The sequence below is a fragment of the Mercurialis annua genome, linkage group LG1-X (genome assembly GCF_937616625.2).
Source record: "Mercurialis annua linkage group LG1-X, ddMerAnnu1.2, whole genome shotgun sequence".
NCBI classification, from domain to species: domain Eukaryota; kingdom Viridiplantae; phylum Streptophyta; class Magnoliopsida; order Malpighiales; family Euphorbiaceae; genus Mercurialis; species Mercurialis annua.
The window spans coordinates 46885466-46896434 of NC_065570.1; the positions used below are offsets into that span (position 1 = coordinate 46885466).

At 37.7% G+C, this 10969-nt stretch overlaps 1 long non-coding RNA gene across 1 annotated transcript; it reads left to right on the forward strand.

Moving 5' to 3' along the window:
- The first annotated feature begins 4596 nt into the window (after positions 1-4596).
- On the forward strand, positions 4597-7079 carry LOC126685713 (uncharacterized). Its single transcript, XR_007643722.2, has 3 exons — positions 4597-4741; positions 5535-5623; positions 6875-7079. It is a non-coding gene; the product is annotated as an uncharacterized LOC126685713 (long non-coding RNA).
- Positions 7080-10969: the final 3890 nt, after the last annotated feature.

A 10969-nucleotide genomic window follows, 5' to 3' on the forward strand; every position in this document is an offset into this window, starting at 1 on the left:
TTTTGTATAACGCGTTTTAACTCTGATATTATTTGTAAATGGTGTCACATGTATTTTAATATATGAAATATGTTTTGATTTGCGAAAAAATTTACACAGGTTTTTAGGCTTGCTACGGGATTTGGAGCTACCACTCCCATTTCCTAGCGCCGGTCGCGGCTCATAAATTTGGTTCGTGACAAAGGTGGTATCAGAGCAATGGTTTAGTGTTCCTAGGCCATTGTTCTTTTGTGATTGGAGTATAGGAAAGAGTCAGTTACTTCCTAGGAACTACTGCGGATTATAGGGATTTCCAGTCATGTCTTTTGAACGTTATCATCTTTTTCATCGATTTTTCAAACGTTTTATAAAGACATCCCCTCCTATATGTGCTATTAGGAGTCGAGTTAGGAGTGTGCATCAGCACAAATTTTGTTTTGTGTTTACTCGAGTAAGCAATACGCTTTCGAGTATCTATAGTCTGCGAAGAGTTATATACTCTAAAGACTCATAGGATATAAGAATATCGTTATGGATTATGATTGAATTAATTGATTGGATAGTATATTATTGAATAAGATATGAATTTTTTTGTAGTGCATTCACTCAGGAGAGTGATATGCTCACAGGTATGTAATCCTGTAATATTTTATGCGATAAGTGAAATGTATGATTGTGAATGATTATTATAGATAGGATTTGTGCCTTATGATTAAACGCTACTTAAGCTTTACTAAGTTTATGGTGAGCGGAATGCTCGCAAGACTTAAGACACGTGACGTAACCAAAGAAAATCTAGGGGACACCGATTTTCTTTGGATTCAGTTAACATAGATTACTATAGCCACGATAGTAATACGCATAAAACATATACGATACGAGTATATGCTTGATGTTTTGTTAAGTCTACAATGAGTGGAACACTCATAAGACCTATAACACGAGACGTAACCATAGAAGGCCTAAAGGAAGGAGATATCCCTAAGGATCCAACTTATGCGGATGACGGTTATTTGTGATGACTAGTATGTGCTATGTTTTAAGGAATTCATCATGATTCCTTTATATATCCGCCATACTATGAACAAAGAACTACTCACGCGCGTGCTGTTTCACAGCAAGTGCGTGTAGCCCGAGAAGAGACTATAAGTAGTGAAGGTGAATACAACCCAGTCCATTCGGCAAGTAGAGACCGCGGACGAGGCAGAGGTCAAGAGAAACCTAAAATTTGTCAATTGGGAATGTACATGCACCAAGAGTGTCGCAACAACCCAACATCAATGTTAATCTGTTGGTAGCAAAGGTGATAATAAGACGGTGATACAAGGACAATATCAATATGAAGAAGAAGAAAAAAAAAACAAGATAGAGATTTAATATTGGCATACATGAAGTGGTATCCAAAAGAGATTGATAGATCGAGCGATGCACTAGATATTCTAGATAGAGCGGAGCAAATTGCTCGTAGACTTCAAGCAAACGAAAGGAAAACGGTAAAATTGATAGGAATATCGATGAAAGGTCCCAAAGATTGGTTTCGATAAGTAATTGGACCGATAAAGGGTCAAACAGTATGGATGGAGTTAGTGACCCGATTTAGGTAATTCTTTTTACTGTTTGCTTTGATTAAGGACAAGCAAGAAAAGCAAATATCGTTAACTCGAGGAGACAAACCAGTCCAAAGATAGGTTATCGAGTTTGATAGATTAAGTGGATTCGCTCACGACTTAATGATAGATTAAGTGTGAGTCTATACAAGAATCGTGGAAGGATTAAGACCACAATCTATGGAAAGACTGACACAGACTGATAGAGAGAAGTTATTCAGCTTGTCAACAGTGTTAGACAATTAAAAAAAATGCACTAGTCCATTCTGAAGAAGGTCCAATAAGAAGTAAATATATGAAGTATGATTATCACATGTTTGGATAAATGAGTAAGATGTTAATGATAAGCATAACCCAAGAGTTAATGCAATAGTTAATAGTAACCTAAAGGACGAATTCCCCTTATTGCGAATAGTAAGGATACAGTGAGAAGGGAAGCAAAGTCTAAAGAAGATTTATGCAAATAAGTTATGAGATGCCAAAGAGGATTCTAGCAAGATAGTGATCAATATGATGATGATATCGTGAAGATTATAAAGGATGTTAGTAAGTGCCATAAGAATTGGCAAACTTCTCTGCATGAGTAAGAAGATAGACAAGAGTAAATGGAAGAGAGTTGGTTAACAGACTCGAGAGTCAATAATCAAGATAAGTAATAGGCGTGGAAGTAGAGACATTGCCAAAGGCAGCACATGACAAGAAGAGTTGAATGAATTGAGAAACTCATCGAGAATGAGTAAACGAAGTGTATCACATAGACCAAAAGATATGATGAAAGTTAATACGAAGAATATAATAGGAGATGATCGAGAAGAATGACAAAAATGAAAAGACCAAAAGGCTATGCAGCTAGCACTATTAGCTCGTCGTCGGAACAAGGAAGTTCCAACTTTGCAAGTTCCATACACTCGCAATGACAGATGTATATTGCCAGTAAGGAGAACAAAGTCAAAACACGAGGGATGCAACATCCCATGTGATAGGATACCACGGGTGACACGAACCAACCATCTCCTTAAAGACGGAGTTTATCGCGACGACTTCTGGTTAGACACAACCAGATAAACGATGTAATCGAAACGAACATCATGGAGCCGAACACTAGAAGCTCGAAAGTGATCAGACCTTTTTGAGCTAGCCTAGTGTAAACACGAACGTTTAGGACGTATTATTCGAATGACGTCCAAACCAGACAAATAGAGTTACATCTTTTCAGGTGTAAAGGATGTATATAATATACGAACGACAAAAAGATAATTAATAGATAGTGCAGAGTCTTGTGTCAAGAGAAACTTACGTAAACGCCGTTTTATGAAAAGAAAAGTATTTGATCGAAACGAAATATTTTGAAAAGACATAATTGTGCCCGGACACGAATCATAAACACATCGCATTGACACGAATAGAATTGCATCACTACATCCATATTGCATTCATTAATAGGACATGCATCATATACATTGTGTATGTATGGAAATGAAAAAGAGGAGTGTCATTGCAACTCTTGTGATGAGAGAAGTCATCACACCGGTGCACAATTATGACATGATTTGAGAAATGAAAAGTATTGTGGTTTTAAACAGATGAGTTTTCAAACGTAAGTAAGCTCAGACAGGGACTCTGTATATAGAGGCATAGGACAAGACTGATCATCTTGTTAGGCCTATATAAGAATGTACGTATGTAGAACGGCGAATAGTATAACGCGATATAAAATGTATCGAAATTTGAATTGTAAATCTTTAAAGCAGACTCGTATGTTGAATACGAAGACGTCGACGCTACTTTACACGTTTGTAAAGCAATAGCGACCGCGCTTAAAGTAAGAGCGAGAGTATCTTGAGAATGGGGGAATCGAACATAGAAGTTAGTTACGTCAAGGGATATGAACCCTACGAACAAACATATGTTGTTCAAAAAGGTCGAATAAAGAAAATTGATTCATAATAATTATGAATCAAGTAGTAATAAGATGGTTATGATGGTTAGCATAAGAAGTTACTCGATAAGTATATCGAGACACTTTCACCTAAAAACAGTATTAGATGAATGATTGTATAAACCTAACTGTAAAGTCAACAGTTGGTAAATAATTAGTCAGAGTATCGCAGCGGAAGTGTGGAAGGAAGCGAATGATAAGGTTCGATTAAGGATTGGTTAAGTTATACTAGAAGAATATGAAAATTCAAGGACGAATTTTTATAAGGGGGGAAGATTGTAATAACCTAAATTTTTGAGGTGTTACGTGTAGTGCCACGAGGCATAACCTTAAAGATTAAGAACGAGAATATCGGATTAGGGTTGGATAATAAGGACTTAGACCGAAGCGGGTCTATTGGAATTATCGTAGAATAATAATTTAAATGGAAAATTATTATGCGATAAATTGGATTTAATCGAGACAAAAATGGAGGAATAAAATAAAAGAAGTTGGAAAGTCAGAGCGAATAATATTCACGCCAAGGTCCATGAAATATTATTAATAAACGATCGTCAAAATTTCGTAAGTATACGAAATCGTTTTAGAAGATAGTTTGACGATTATTTAAGAATAAGGATTAAAGTGCAAATTAGCCACTTTAAGGACTAAAGTGGACTTTTAACCACAAACTTCCGGAGGAAGTTGTGTTTTACTCTATTTTCTCAAGATAAGAAAATAATATCGATTAAGTGGTTATCGATGGTCATTAAAGTGAAATATTGGACGAAAAAGTGCAAGTTATCTCAAAATGGAAATTTGAGCGTTTTTGGCCAAAATTGCCAAAATAAATTATTGGAAAGTAAAATAATAAGGTATATGACTAATGTTATTTATTTGAGAAATAAATAATACGGAATTTATCGAGAATCAAATGATTAAAAGATTAGTGGACTAAATTGGACGAAAGATAAGTTCAAAAGTTAAGTTTGAGGAGGTGGCAACTTCAAGGACTAAAAGAGACACTTTTCCACTTAATATCATCACCTACACAATGAATATTCATTCATTTAAAAATTTATTTGCAGCAAATGGAAAAAAATTCGTAACTCTCTTCACCATATCCTCCCAAATCTTCAAAATACCATATCTCCTTCATTTCAAGTCCGAATTGAGCGATTCTTGCGGCCACGGAACGAGAAAATGATTTTCTACTGATCTATGGCTTCAATTTGAGGTAAGAAAATCAAAATATGGTCAAGGTTTAAGCTGTGAATTTCGGGATTTTTAGATTTAATGAAGTTAGTGTTTAATTGATGTTGTTAGGTGTTTATAAGTTTGAATTGATGAAATTAAATGAGAATTGAGTAGAGTTTTGTGATGATTAGTGATGTTTGATGATTGAATTGTGTATAAGATTAGTTGTTGATTGAATTGTTGAATGAATTGATGGTGAGTTTGAGGATTGTGTTTGTGTGTTGTTGACCTTAAGCCCTGGGTAGGCTCTGTCCAGCCCCTCCCATGCCCCGGATTGGCTTTCGTTTAGTTAGTTTTAATAGACGTTACTACGGAAACTAGTTGGACGTTTTGTAGAATCTGTTCTTGCAGAACAGCCATCTTGTGTGAACCATATCTCGAGTTTTATAACTCCAAATCGAATTCCGTTTGTTGATACGAAAACTTTAGGATGTTAAATATAATTGTCTAAGTTTGAGTTTCTGTTGAATCGGACTCTACGGTATTCATTTTAGGCAGAACATTTTGGGGTGTAATCTGCCCTGTTATTTCGGGACAGCTCAAGGTCTTAACTTATGAGCATGTTTTCGACACCTTCGGGTGCGTTTCATGGTCCGAGACCTAAACGAAAGTTGTAGGCGATGTTCTAAACTTTAAGAATGTCAATTTTGTTTAGGGGTCAGACTATTTTAAGTAAGCGGTTTCGATAGACGAAATTGGCTAGAAACATAATTTTGGATAAGTTAAAAATAGCTAGAATTTTATTAATTCTTGCTATTATTATATTTGCATAGATCGGACGAGCGACTATCGACGAGGCTTGAGAAAAAAAAAACGGATCGAGATATCGTCATGCTTATTTGAAGAGTTTGGATAGCAAGTGGTGAGTACACTTTAAATTACTCGCTAATATTCGTAAAGCTGCGTATTTTAATACGAAAGCTATATGAATATTTTTATGTTTAAATGTATGTTCTTAAAATGCATATATATGTATGTTTTGAAAATGATGTTTTATTGTATTGTGCTATTTTGATAATAATACAAGTAAATGAAAAGAGTATATATGTTTAAACACCGGGGATGGGTAAAGTAATAAAAGGTGAACCGAACCAAATATAAATAAAAAGAATATAGTACATTCCTATATGTACTATTATGCAAATACTTATAAAGAAACTTAGTACGTTCTTATACGTACTATTAATCATAACAAATACCCTATTGTGCGTGTGTTATAAATGTATGCGCTTAGATTGTATTGTGCATGTCATGGTCCATAAAGGATCAAGAAAACCCAACAGAAATCATCAAATTGATAAATACATGAGATAAGAAAAGTGTATTGTGACATATTCAATAATAAGAACTGAGATACATGGTGGAAGTCGGTAGAATTATCCCGGGACCTGTATCTCATCCATTCTCGATAATAGTCCTCGGGACTCATACGAAATAAAAAGTAAGTACAATATATCGAGAATCAATATGAAACAAGATCGAGACACAATATGAACAAACACTCCTATTAAATGTCAATAGAAATTATATGAATCGACAGTTAAGTTCAAAAGACCTGCATGGTGCAGAGTCCGAATGCAGACACGAAGGTAACTCGGTTGAACTATCTCGGGACCCGTGTCTGAGTAACTCGGTTGAATTATCTCGGGACTCCTATCGATCGTTTGGGATTGAGAAATGGTACAAGTAACTCGGTTGAATTATCTCGGGACTGTACCATATGGTTATGGGTAACTCGGTTGAACTATCTCGGGACCCAACCATAAGGATCAAGTCACAAGAGACTTGCCAATGATTTAGTTCGACTTAGAATCATGATGATATAAACTTAGATTTAAGATTCGATCGAAAACTAATGCAACAAAACGAGAAAGAAAAATATCAATATCATATTAAGAAATCAAGGACGACAAATACTTATAAACTATAAGTTTACGAAATAAACAAAGAATTATGAAGAAAAGTAAAGAAGATACGCAATATGATGTCAAAAGATTATTTTTGATATATATAATGAATTTTCAATGGATTTTAACCCTTTATGTGATATTGCGTGTAATTTGGTGAACTCACTCAGTTTTATAATGACCCCGTTGCTCCTCCCATTTTCCAGGGATAGTATGATATGATTTGAAGAGTCAAGCTTCCGAAATTTTAATTCTCGGAAGTCATCTGTACAAGAAGAAAAGAAGGTTTTCATTCTAGCAGTCCGCAGTAGTCTAGATATTTTAACTAGAATTTTGTATAACGCGTTTTAACTCTGATATTATTTGTAAATGGTGTCACATGTATTTTAATATATGAAATATGTTTTGATTTGTGAAAAAATTTACACAGGTTTTTAGGCTTGCTACGGGATTTGGAGCTACCACTCCCATTTCATAGCGCCGGTCGCGGCTCATAAATTTGGGTCGTGACACCGATTTAATCCCATCTCTTTGACAACTTTTTCATGTCTGATTCTCTGGGATATTCGTGATTTTCCCTCTAGGACGTTCGTATTCTTGACTTCCATCCTCTAGGGTATTTGTATTTCTAATTCCGGTCCTCTAGGGTGTCTGTATCTCTGGCTTCTACTGTCTAGGTTGTCTGTATTTCTAATTTTGGTCCTTTAAGGTGTTTGTATCTCTGGCTTCCACCGTTTGAGGTGTCTGTATCTCTAGCTTCCACCGTTTGGGGTGTTTGTATTTTTGATTTCCACTGTTTAGGGTGTCGGTGTTTTTGATTTCCACCATCTGAGTGTCTGTATTTCTGATTTCCACTGTCTAGGGTGTTTGTATTTCATATTTCCACCATCTGGGTTGTCTATATTTCTGATTCTATCTGCTGGAGAATTATGTGCTTTTGTATTCTGTCTTATATTGTTTAGGGTAATGTTATGATATGACTTTCTACAATTCTGTCAGATTTTTTTGGGAATGCGTAATCCGTGTCCTCGGGGGTAGTTCTCTGGTATAACTCTCTGGGAGTATCATTCTTTGTCTTTTAGCGGCCTTATCTATACTATATATAAAAGTACCGAAGGGGGGGGACAGACACATTTATGTTACTGTCCTTTTCACTTATACAATTTAATTATTATTAAAAACTATTAAGATAGTTATTAAAATTAGATTACTAACTAAAATAAACTACTATGTTTAGATAATTGTCTAGAGTACTAATTGATATAGATTACTTTAACTATTTAATGATTCCTATTTTAATTATTTTTTAATCGTATAGAATTCTAAACAAGATAAACTATTTCAATGAACTACTATTTTAATTTATACTTTATATTTTTAAAATTCTTTGTAATTATAAAATTTGAGTACCGGTCAAATTTTTTAAACCATTAAAACACTCATTTAAAATATTAATAAAATGAAGTATTCCAAATTAACTATTATTTTAAATTTTATTTGATAATTTGACGAGTCACACTACGAGCCACGTGTGAAACACGTAAAGCGACACTAGTACCTTTTAAGAGAGCATTCCCCTCATTTTTCATTTTTATTTCTCTCTTTACTTTCCATTCCCTGAACCTACAAATTTGTTTTCTTCTGTTTTTGGACTATGGCGCCACCATAGAGTTTTAGGGAGCAGTGTAGGGATCGTAACCGGCAGGCTGTCTAGCATGCTGCAATACTGGGAGAGGGCGAGGAGGTCCCACTCTTGCTAAGCTTGGAGCAGCATTTATGCGCCAAAGCTCAATCTGAGGTGCGTTTTACTGTGTTTTAGCTCGTAGATATACATTTATCATATGCATGTTTGAAATATGTCCAAAATATTGTCAAAACTTGTCCAACAGTGGCGTCGGACCCCAAAAAATTTGTCCGGAGAAGAGGAAAAAAGTGGCGCCGCCGCCATTATACTCTGGCGGTGCCGCCAGAATAGACTGTCGGCGACGCCAGTGAGACTGGCACAATGGTGATGACGCCACTGCTCTTCTGGCACGCGTCCTCTGGCTATTTTCTGACTTTTCGATCTTTTTCTAATGATTTTGACTCCTATTTTGGTTCTTTTGTGTTTTAAGAATAGGGATTAGTTCCGCACTTCTGGGAACTTTGTCGACACGCGCATCCGGTATGATTCTTTGCCCCCTGTTGTTCGTTCCCGGGTAGATGCCGCAGGCTTTGGCCGTTTTGCTAGCGTTTGTTTACCGTGTTTAGGGTATGTGACAGCACTTCTCTATGTGCGCTGATGTAGCGGTGGATGGACACCACCCATACTTTTCACTTGCCGGTTGGGAGTTGACCGTGACTCTTTTGGACTTTTTGCTGATTGCGGGGATGGCGTTTGGGGGCCTGCCCATGCCTTTTGAGAGTGGTTTGGCGTTCTATGATCAGAGAGACGCGTATATCATGAAGATGCTGGGTTTTGTGCCGGAGATGAAGGGTCGTAGTGTCCGCCACATTGAGCTGTACGAGCGTTACCAGGATAGCATTCCTAGGAATAGTGACGAGGTTGATCTAATCGCCCGTGCTTTCATCGGCTATCTACAAGGGTCCACATTGTTATGTAGCTCAGGTACGACTCTATCTCTTTATATGATGACGACTTTGGAGGACTTAGATCATGTCGCGTCTTATGACTGGGGGTCCGCTGCCTTAGCCTATCTGTATATTAGCCTGGACCGAGTGGTTCATGGGGGATCCTGTCTTTCTGGGTTATGGCCCCTTGTACATGTGAGTTATTTTACTGGCCTTTATTTTCATTGCATTTTATTTGCTCCATCTTATATGTTTTTTCTGTTTCGGATCTAGGCCATACAGATGGGCATCTTGACTGGTTTTGGCACCCTTCCGAGGTTAGGGTTCCCGTTGCTGAGATTTTGGTATTTTTCTCGTACTTTGACGCAGAGTCAGGGAGTTGAGTGTAGAGGTCGGTTGAGTGAGCTGGCGTGAATACATGTGAGTACTTAACTCTATTTTTGAATTATCTTGTATCTGGACTGTGCAGGTGGATACGACTTGGAAAACTCCACCTCGAGCTCGTTGGCCTCGGTGGGTACAAGGAGATGTAGATAGGTAGGACATGTGTTATCTGATGCATGGCCCGAGTTTTTGGTCTTGGTTTTTAGGGGAGCACATGCTCCACTGGTGGGCTGGCCCACGTGCATGTATGGTCCCTGTTGGACCTCCTCTATCGATGTAATAGTGACGTTGTATCACTCGCACTTTGATCGGATCTGAGGGATTATCCAGCTATAGATCTGGTATCTGCCCCTCAGTTGAGCTATCTGGACGACTTTGCAAGACATTTTCTCTGCCTCTGGATGGGGTGCCTATCATTGCGGGTGTACAGGCTTAGCGGGCGGTTGCAAGGCCACATGTATGTGTTAATTTTCTAGCTTCTCTTTTCTGGTGTTTTATATCTGCTTGAGTTTTCTTTCTGGTGTTCTCTCAGAGAAGAGCTAGACGCGGGACTCGTGCACTCTGTGCTAGGGTAGACGTTCCTGGGTCTCCTAGTCGAGTCCCTACTGTTGGACGAGCTAGCACTGTATACATGGTCTCTGGTTCTTTGAGGCAGATGTCATGGAGGTCTGCTCACTATAATAATGTGCTTCCCATACAGGATTTTATTCCTCTGTGCTACATGACAAATTCTTTCACACCCGCTTGATGTACTCACGTGAGTGTCTTTCTGTGCTTTTTTTAAGGATCTATTTCCCCCTTGGACTGAGCGTCCTCTTCTGGTGTTCAGGTACCAGTGTTTGAGGTCGTTCTGCTGGCTGATGCTGCCTACTATTGGCGTGATCGATTATGTGCTGTCTCTATAAAAATGAGGGTAAAATTATAATGTAATATGTTCTATCCTATATGTATGCATGTAGGTAACTTTATAACTCTGATTACTCTATGGTTTCTTTTGTAGTTTTTCATTGATGATCTAGAGGAGCGATTGCGTCTGGCTGAGATGGGCCCTGCCGATAGTGACATTCCTCCTGGATTCCCTAGGGGTGGAGGCGGTTTTCGTGTCGCCGGTCATGGGTACAGAGCCCGTGGTAGTCGAGGACCTAGCGTCCGCGGAGGTCGTGGGGACTGCGCCTCGTCTTCTAGTGGTGCACAAGCCGAGCGCTATGCTAGTGATACGCCCGCTAGGAGCTGCTACGGAGACTCAGAGACCTTAGAGCAGGATTCAGACTCTGATTATTATTATTATTATTATTATTATTATTATTATTTGTATATTATTACATTTTGAATGTTTGCTTTGATGA